The sequence below is a fragment of the Microcebus murinus genome, chromosome 14 (assembly GCF_040939455.1).
Source record: "Microcebus murinus isolate Inina chromosome 14, M.murinus_Inina_mat1.0, whole genome shotgun sequence".
In the NCBI taxonomy this organism is placed as follows: Eukaryota; Metazoa; Chordata; class Mammalia; order Primates; family Cheirogaleidae; genus Microcebus; species Microcebus murinus.
In genome coordinates, this window is record NC_134117.1 from 79,691,927 (window position 1) to 79,700,429 (window position 8,503).

At 58.3% G+C, this 8,503-nt stretch overlaps 1 long non-coding RNA gene across 1 annotated transcript; it reads right to left on the minus strand.

Moving 5' to 3' along the window:
- Window positions 1-345: 345 nt before the first annotated feature.
- Window positions 346-5,104, minus strand: LOC105879008 (uncharacterized). The gene is made up of 4 exons (XR_012922931.1): window positions 4,960-5,104; window positions 4,604-4,819; window positions 3,255-3,318; window positions 346-534 (listed from the first exon to the last, which is right to left on the minus strand). It is a non-coding gene; the product is annotated as an uncharacterized LOC105879008 (long non-coding RNA).
- Window positions 5,105-8,503: the final 3,399 nt, after the last annotated feature.

The window sequence follows — 8,503 nt, forward strand, 5'->3', positions numbered from 1 at the left end:
CCTCAACCTGACTCGGTTACGTACAGATAAATATTGCAAACTGAAAGAGCATATAATCCACCTAACCTACTGAACATCGTGGCTGGGCCTCCCCTACGTCAACGTGCTCAGAACAGCGTTTGCCCGGCTGGCAGGGTCACCTGGCGACACAGTGCGCTGCAGAGGGTCGCTGTCCGTTGGGCCATGGCCGTGTGGCTGCGGCTCGCTATGTTGCCCGCCTCCTCAGCGCACCGCACGTCCCAGGAGGGACCCAAGGTCATGAAGTCGGTCGAAAAAATCTAAGTTGAAAGACTCATAAGCTGGGGACCATCTGTATTTTAATTACTCAAGGAATACATGGCTACATTTTTGGTTAAGAACATAGACCTTTTTATTAAGTCAAATCCCTCTTTGCCACCATCTACAACCCCAGAGGAGGCACAATTCTGTGTGCCTGCGTCTGCACGTTTGCACCCACAGACATGACCACTGAATCCTGCGCATCACCCCTGCGTCGTCAGCTGATGTCCATGCGGGCTCGCCACCTGCCAGGTGCTGGGTCAGAGAGCAGGAGTGGGTAGCAGCTGTACGTGCTGTGTGTGGTCACCTGCCACGTCGCAGGGAGGACCACAGCTGCCCCTGAGGGTGAGGGCTGCCCTGGGACACAGCCTCAAGGCCGGCTCAGGTGGTGGGGAGGGAGGAGTGGAGTGAAGGCCCCTGCCAGTCCTGAGGTCTGGGGGCGAGAGGACAGAGGGCCAGGGCGGTGGGCTGACGCCAGGGCAGGAAGCTAAGGCAGGGCCATGCCAGGGAGAGTTTGAAGGCTGGGGAGGAGTTTTTGTCTTTATACTTTATTTCCTTGTCTTGTGTGCAAGGAACATTTTCACCAGACTTGCAGATCACCCATGCCCACCTTGGTTGCAGCAGCATGCTGCGATGCATGGGAGTGCCCACGCTCACGCACACACACGCACGCACACGCACGTGTGCACACACAACACAGGCACATGCACAGCATAGTTTCTTTTTGCCATTTTCCTACAGATGGTATTTTAGATTGCTTCCAGACCTTTTGGCTTTCAGGGTGACAGCCAGAGCTGCAGGCCTGTGACCTGGGGGAGCCTGCAGGTGGACCCTGAGGAACAAAGTGCTGGCTCCTGGGTGTGCACACCACACAGCAGTAAGCGCTGCCTTGCGGCCCCAGGGTGTCTGCCTTTTACACACCTCTGCGGTGCAGAGCTCACCTGCTCCCTGCTCCCTCACTCTACCTGGCTGCTATCAAACTCAAAACATCTGCCGGCTTGACGGATGCGAGGCGTTGTCCCAGGCCTGGCTCAGGCCCCCTTGGCCGAGGCGTGGACAGCTCACACACCCGCCCACCTCCGTCTCAGCCCCTTGGCCTGTGTCTCACATGTGGTCTTCTAGCCATCGGCGGGACTTGTTTATATTTCCTGGCCAATTTTTCTGCTATGCATATCACATAGCAAACGTTTCTCCCGTTGGTAGAAAGTCTTTCAAACTTGTTTGTGCTAACTTTTGTCATATGGAAAATTTAGTTTTGGTGAAGCCAAATTTATTGCTATTTTCATTTATTGCTTTTTTGTGTCTTAAGAATATTTTAACATAGATTTATAAACTTATCCTCCTATTTTTTACTCAAAGACTTAAATAAAGGCAATTGTGGATTTCGCATGTAGGAATTAATCCACCCAAAATGTATTTTTATGAAGGATATAAGTAGGGCTGGAATGTAACATTTTCCAAGAGGATCGTCAGTGGATGATGCCGTGGGTTAGGAAGCCAGTTTGGAGCTCCTTCAGCGCCCCTGCGGGGTGCTCCCGCTGTGAGTGGGTGGCCGGTGGGCTCTCAGAACCCTGAGCTACAGTCCTGATGACACTACTTGCTAGGTATGGGCAATTATGTCCCCTCTGTGGGCCATGGTTTTTCCATCTGTAAAATGGGAACAACAATTGCTGTCCCCATCCCCAAGTACACACAGGACTGGCGTGGGGGAGCAGCACAGGGAAGATGTAAAAGTTCCCTCTGCCGACAGTGCCAGTGCTGTGATGTGCCCACACTCGAGGCTGGGGTGGGGCAGCAATGGCAGCCCCGCCAGCACCTGCTTCGTTGTCGTGTCCCAGGTATCCCTAGGTGCAGGTCGGGTGGAATTTTAGAAAGCCCCATGCCTCCCCCCGATTTCTACAAGTCCTCAAGAGGCATGTATTCTCCTGGTCACCTTTGATCTGAAGCTCCTCTTGTCACCAGACGACTTCATGGAGCCATTTCACCACAAGCACCTCATACTTCTTTAGAGAGTGCTGTCACTCTTCCCAGCCCCTGCTCGGCTTCAGCTTCCAACTCACCACCACTGCACGTCCACACCCATCAAGGTTCTCCTCCAAAGGGCAACAGAGATTAGCAGAGACCTTAGGGTTCCTTTTGATGGCTGTTGTTCTCCTTGGAAGGTAGCTGTGATTCCTGAGGCATCTCTCCCTCTTTACATAGAGATTGCAATAGTCTTCATGTCTCTTGGTGGGACCACTGGACCAGTGAGATGCTATGGGAAGAGTGGAGGGAATAACAGCCAGCCCGTGTGTGACCCAGCCCCAGATGGCCAACGTGGGGATTTATAGGTGGAAGGAGAGGGCACAGGGGAATTAAAACTCCCCCTCAACTCTTTTCTGCAAAGTGCAAGGTCTGCAAGAAAACATTACTTATTTACTTATTCATTTGCTGAATCATTCATTCTACAGGTGGGGTGTGGGGTGGGATGCAGGAGGCGCCGGGGGGCAGACACAGCCCCCACCCCAGGATGCTGTGGCCTAGTCAGGGAGAACAAGTTTAGACTCAAAGAGCAGCAGAGCCGGGCGGACCCGCTGGACACGCACACACACACACACACACATACACACACACACACACACACACGCGGGCCCGAGCTCCTTGCTGTCCTCTCTCCCGGGTGCCCACACGTCCACACCCTACAGGTGTTCTCTGGCAAAAGATTGATAGAAGTAGCATTTTTGAGCTAAAACTTATTCTTAAAAAGAAATACAAGCTCTCCTGACTGCTGGGAACTCCTCCTCAGCCCTCACTAACTCTGGCTGAAGCTCCTGCTTCCCTCCCCCGCCTCCCTAGTCTGGGTGCAGACAGAGCAACCACAGTTACTGGAATGACATCAAGAAGTAGCAGCTTCTGGTGGCCATTCAGGACCAGGCCAGGTGGAGGGCAGACTTAACAGCACACGAGTGAGCCCCAGCCAGAAGGGCCTCTCCTACCTCAGCTCTGCGGAGAAGGGATGGGGTCCACACAGCTGCAGAGGCCCCAGGAGACCACACGGATCTGGGTCCAAGAAATGGTTTGGTTACGAGGGCCAAGGGGGACATGGTGGGTATAGAAGGGGATATGGCAGAGACTGAGAGAAGGCCCTACACACCCGGCCTGGCCATACCTCCAGGCCCAGGGCTCTGAGGGGGCCACCTGGGTGACAGCTCCCCCAGGCAAGGGGTGCCCCACCTGGTCTGTCAGTGGGGACTCAAGACATGTCAGTGGAGTGAGAGGTAGAACTTTCCTACAGTGCACACTGTGAGAGCCAGCTCTGAATTTGGAAGTCCTCATTTCTCACGTGTGTGTGTGTGTGTGTGTGTGTGTGTGTTGCCTATGAGCGTGTCTTCCGTCCTGAGCATGCAAAGAAGGACAATCTAACTTCATCTCACATGCATTGACCATCTTGTTAAATATGGGGAACGACGGTGCCGGACCGTGGTTAAGTGCAATGTGGACTCAGTCCCCAGGCAACACGGCCCTCTTAGGGACTAGCCCACAGCACCCGAGGCACTGCTCTCCCTTCCCGCACGAGTGGTGCGATGCTGGGGGGCACACTGGGCACGGGGTGACAGGGTCCGGCTCGCTCTGCCGCCACCTTCCCCCATTCCCACCTGCCCTGCCATAGGCCAGGACCCAAGTCTCACTCCTCCTGTCCTTGCACCTAAACAGGCCTAGTATGCCCAGGAGGTGCTCAGTGAATGCCCGTCGAGGACTGGATCTGAGGAGAACAGGCAGCAGCAGCACGCGCCGGCGGCACCAGCTGAGACCCCAGCACTGCACGGAGTGTCTGATAGTCTCTTCACAGAGGTGGGGGGCGGGAAGGAAGCCAGAAAGCAGAGAGGCCTGAAGGGACATTGGCAGGGGGGGCTGTTCCCTGGAGATGGGGCTTGACAGAAGCCATGCCACCCTCATGGAAACCTGAGGGAAGGACTTGGGACAAGAAATGCTACTGGGTGGCTCTCTGCTTCCTGCTGGGGCTCCTACTGCCTGAGCCCAGTGGGGGCAGAGGTCAGGGAGCCCGCCCTGGCGGGGCGTGTGGCGTCCTGCATCCTGCTCTGCCGCAGAGCTGGGCTCCTCGGCCCTGCGCCCCCTTGCAGCACAGGCTCCCCAGCTTTCCCGAGCTCCTGCCCCTGAGATGCCACTTCACTAGGCCCTGCCTCAGGTGCCACGGGTGTCTACCAAGACCTGACTGGTCCCCTCCATGCTTGCTGCACGTTGGGGTCTCTTGAGTTCCCAATCAGGTCTCCTTGGGGCTGCCCACCAGCCCCACCCAGGCGGCAGTGGGGTCTGGGGCACGTACCTGGACATTTGGACAGGTGCAGAGAGGAGGAAATGGAATCCCACTCCTGTTTCCTCTAAAGCTGGTGATGTCCTGCAGGTGGAGGGTGTGAGAAGTTTCAAGAGAGCCGGGCGCGGTGGCTCACGCCTGTAATCCCAGCACTCCGGGAGGCCGAGGCGGGCGGATTGCTCGAGGTCAGGAGTTTGAAACCAGCCTGAGCAAGAGTGAGACCCATCTCTACTATAAATAGAAAGAAATTAATTGGCCAACTAATATATATATACAAAGAATTAGCCAGGCAGGCTGGCCTTTCAGCAGGCAGGCGACCCCGCCCCGCCCCCGGACTCCCGGCCGCCCGCCCGCAACCTGTTTCTAGCCTGTCGCCTCCACACGGCCCTCCACGCAGGGATCGCCAAAATGAAAGACCCGGCGCACCTCCCAGCCAGAAACCATCTCGCTCCGCCTGCCCGGGCCGAGCAGCGGCGCGCGCCCCAGGCCAGACCCAGGCTGCGCGGGAGCCCAGGGCGTGGCCTCCCAGCCGGCCGCGCCGCGCACCCGGCCCTCCGCGCTGCTCTTCCTTCCGGCAGCCCCGCCGCTGCCCAGCTCCCCCGCGCAGTAGCTTTCCCGCCATCCTCCGGTCCCCTCCCCTGAGATGTCACCGAGGCCCTGACCTCCCTTTTCCTGAGGCCCGACTGATCACCTCCACGCCGCCTGCACAGAGGGACCCGGATCACGGTCCCTGCGTGTCGGGGCCGCAGGGAGCTGACTGCAGAGCGCACGCTCCCTGCCCGGAGCACGCGTCCTTCTGAACGGAAAGCCCCTCGTGCAAACAACGGTGCAGCGGGGCGAGCCTGCGGGCGTCGCTCGGCTGGGGTGCAGATGGCGCGCCAAGACCCCGCTATTCCGGGGCACGACCGCCAAGAGCAGTGTGCGAGCATGGGCGGCAACTGTGCGGGACGCGCGGACTGTGAACAAAGGCGGGCCAGGGTGGGGCTCCTCCCAGGGTGCGTGGCTAAGTGGCACCCGCCGACCTAGGGGAGCGGGCGCAGCTTTCCCAGACCCTGCCCACAGCCCCCGCCCGCCCGGGAGCCTCGCCCTGGCCCCGCCCTCCCCAGGGAGGCCCTAGCTCCGAGCTCCCTGTTTCTGGGGCATTTGGTGATGGGCGTTGGCTGCCTGTGGAGGGGGTTAGAAAGCCTGAAATCCAGGGTGCAGAGAGGCAATGAGAGAGGAAGATGGAGGCCTTGGGGCCAGGGCTGAGCCTGGAGTCTTAGAAGAGGACAGAGATCAGAGAATTAAATGGGTGGAGATTAGGATACAGCTGGTGGGGGCCTTTCTTCTTCGGTGCAGGACTTTGCCAGGGTGACCAGGGCTGGGGGCTGATGGAAGCCAGTGCCCAGCAAGCTGCGCTGAGTACAGTGGTTGACACCCCTGGAAGGAAGAAGCTGCGATGTGGTGAGGTGGGACAGTCTTCTGCGGCTTCTCTCTCCTGGGCAAGGAAAGGGGTAACTGGAAAGAAAGGCACCGGCAGCCACGAGGCGCAGCCACGGCTTGCCCAGCCTGTGCTCTGCAGGACCTGGAGGAGCCCAAGTCCTTCCCACAGCTTGTGGCCTGCAGGTGTCCTTGTTCTGCCTGGCTTCAGGGTGCCCTGGCCAGCCAAGAAGCACTGATCATGGTGACCATGCAGCAACCAGGCGTCACCCCAGCTAGAACCCCACCTTGACCACTGGCCACCCACCTCCTAGCATCCCCACTGGCCTGGAGCAGGTTCTGGGGTCCCATCCCAGTGACCACATCACCCCTCCCTGTTCTTCCCTCCTCTAATCCAGGCCCTTCCAGGCCACCTCTTCAACTACCTTGGCCTCCAGGCCTTTCAGGCCACCTCTTCAACTACCTTGGCCTCCAGGCCCTTCAGGCCACCTCTTCAACTACCTTGGCAGACCATCCCAGGCAGCAGCTTTCAGGGATCAGTGACCCAAAGAGTCCTTCCCCCACTTTGACACTGCCAACATTTCCTCTCTATTTCTAATGTAGATGAACTGGATAAAAGGTTCTGAGAGGTTCTGTAGCAAATGAACACATTTAACTGGGGCTGATGCAGCATTTCCTAAATCTATTTGAACCCAGGATCCTTTATCCTCTAACACATTTTGAGAAAAGCTGATGAAAGTGTAAGTCCCACCACTTGTTCCCTCAACACTTGAGTGTCTCCTTGGGCCTGCCCTCAGCACCAAACAGGCACCCATTTGGCTGCCCTCATTCAGAACACAGGCCTCTGGCTTTCTTCTCCCTGCCAGAGCTCAGCCTGGTGCCCTGGCCCTGACACAGGCCTGTGGCCTAGCTGTCACCGTCCCTACACACACCGTGTTGTAGGCCTCCTTGCCCTTGCTTCAGCCCTGCCGAGCCCAGGTGCCCTCTCCAGACTCTGCTTCCATCCAGGGGATTCTAACTCATAATGAAGGCGAAGCTTGAACTAACTGCTCGTCTCTTCCAGGCAGCCGCCGTGGCCTCAGCCAGGACGGCTCCTCCTGTGGGTGCTGCTCCTTCCACACGGTCTTGTCAGCAGAGGCCTGAAGTTGTGCTGCATCCTCAGTGAGATATGGGAGTCAGAAGGAAATAAAAGACAATAAAAATAAATGAAGTAAAAGAGCCAGAGAGGAGAGGGGAGGTGTGTCCTCCAGTTTTGTGAGACACTTTGGAACACACAGGCCAGTGTGGAGGGTACGATGGCGTGGCCTCCCGCGTCTCCCTGGCCAGCTCTGCAGGCGGGGAGGCCCCTGGGTGGCCAGGACGAGCCTGCTGGTGCTGGGGGCACGGCAGTGCCCGATGCTGGCACGGGCCACGTGGAGGACACTGAGGGGACATTTGCCGCCTTCCGGCGCTGCAGACATCGAGGGACGAGGAAGCAGGGGCGGGAGGCTCTGAGCCACATCCACCTCTGCGCTGCCCGCCCCTCGCCGCGGTAAAGGCCTGGGGGAAGGCCCCAGCTTGTCCTCCCATCACGGCTGGGGAGCCCCACTCTCCTGGGTGGCCCTTCCTGAAAATGAGGACACAGTGGTCCTGATGTCCTCCCAGCAGTCCCCTCTCCCAGTCCGGGCCCCTCAGCGTTTATCCTTGGAGCTGCTGTCATGTGCACCAGGAGGGTGGCCCCACCCAGCCCCAGCATGTCCCCAGGAACCCGGGCATCATGGGCAGCGGCGTGAGAAGGCCAGCGTCACGTGCCCTGTGGCCGGCAAGACCTCCCCACCAGGGGAAGGGCTCCTGGAGCCGCAGGCCCAGTCTTACATGTCTGGATTCCCTGTGCCCGCCCCAAACCCGCCCACATAAGTTGGCCCTAAACCCTGAAGAAAGGTAAGTACTCAGCAAAAAATAAAGGTAACTCTGCTCAGTGCTTCTCTGGGCCTTACAAACTGTGGGCACCCTTGATTACGGGCAACCACAAGCCACATGGCAACTCCCAGGGCTCGCGCTTCAGAACCCGAGTGGGGCGATCCCGACCCGACCTCTGTTCCCGCCTCGCTCAACTGGAGGCAGCGGCGGGGCTTAGTCTGTGTCTTTGCCAAGGGCATGAAAACCTTGCTTGTCTCAGGGGCTTCTGGAAACATCAAGAACATCGCCAGCCACGTGTGAGCTCACACTCTGAGAGCTGCCACTACGTGCAGGGACCTAAGGGCCACGCTTCAGAGGCAGCTGGCCTCCTCTGCAGGTGGACCATCTGCCTGACGTCACTGGAACTGGGGCAGATGTTCTCCTGGGCAGTGGGGACGAGGGCAGCGTCCTTCCAGCAGAGCGCCTGCCCCACACAGCCTGAGAGGCTGACGCAAGGCAGGCAGAAACAGAATGTCCCTGGCCTTCTCCGGCCAGTGGAGGAGGACTGAGAAATGTGTCTGGCATCGGCGCGGCAGAAGAATACATAAGTAGCCA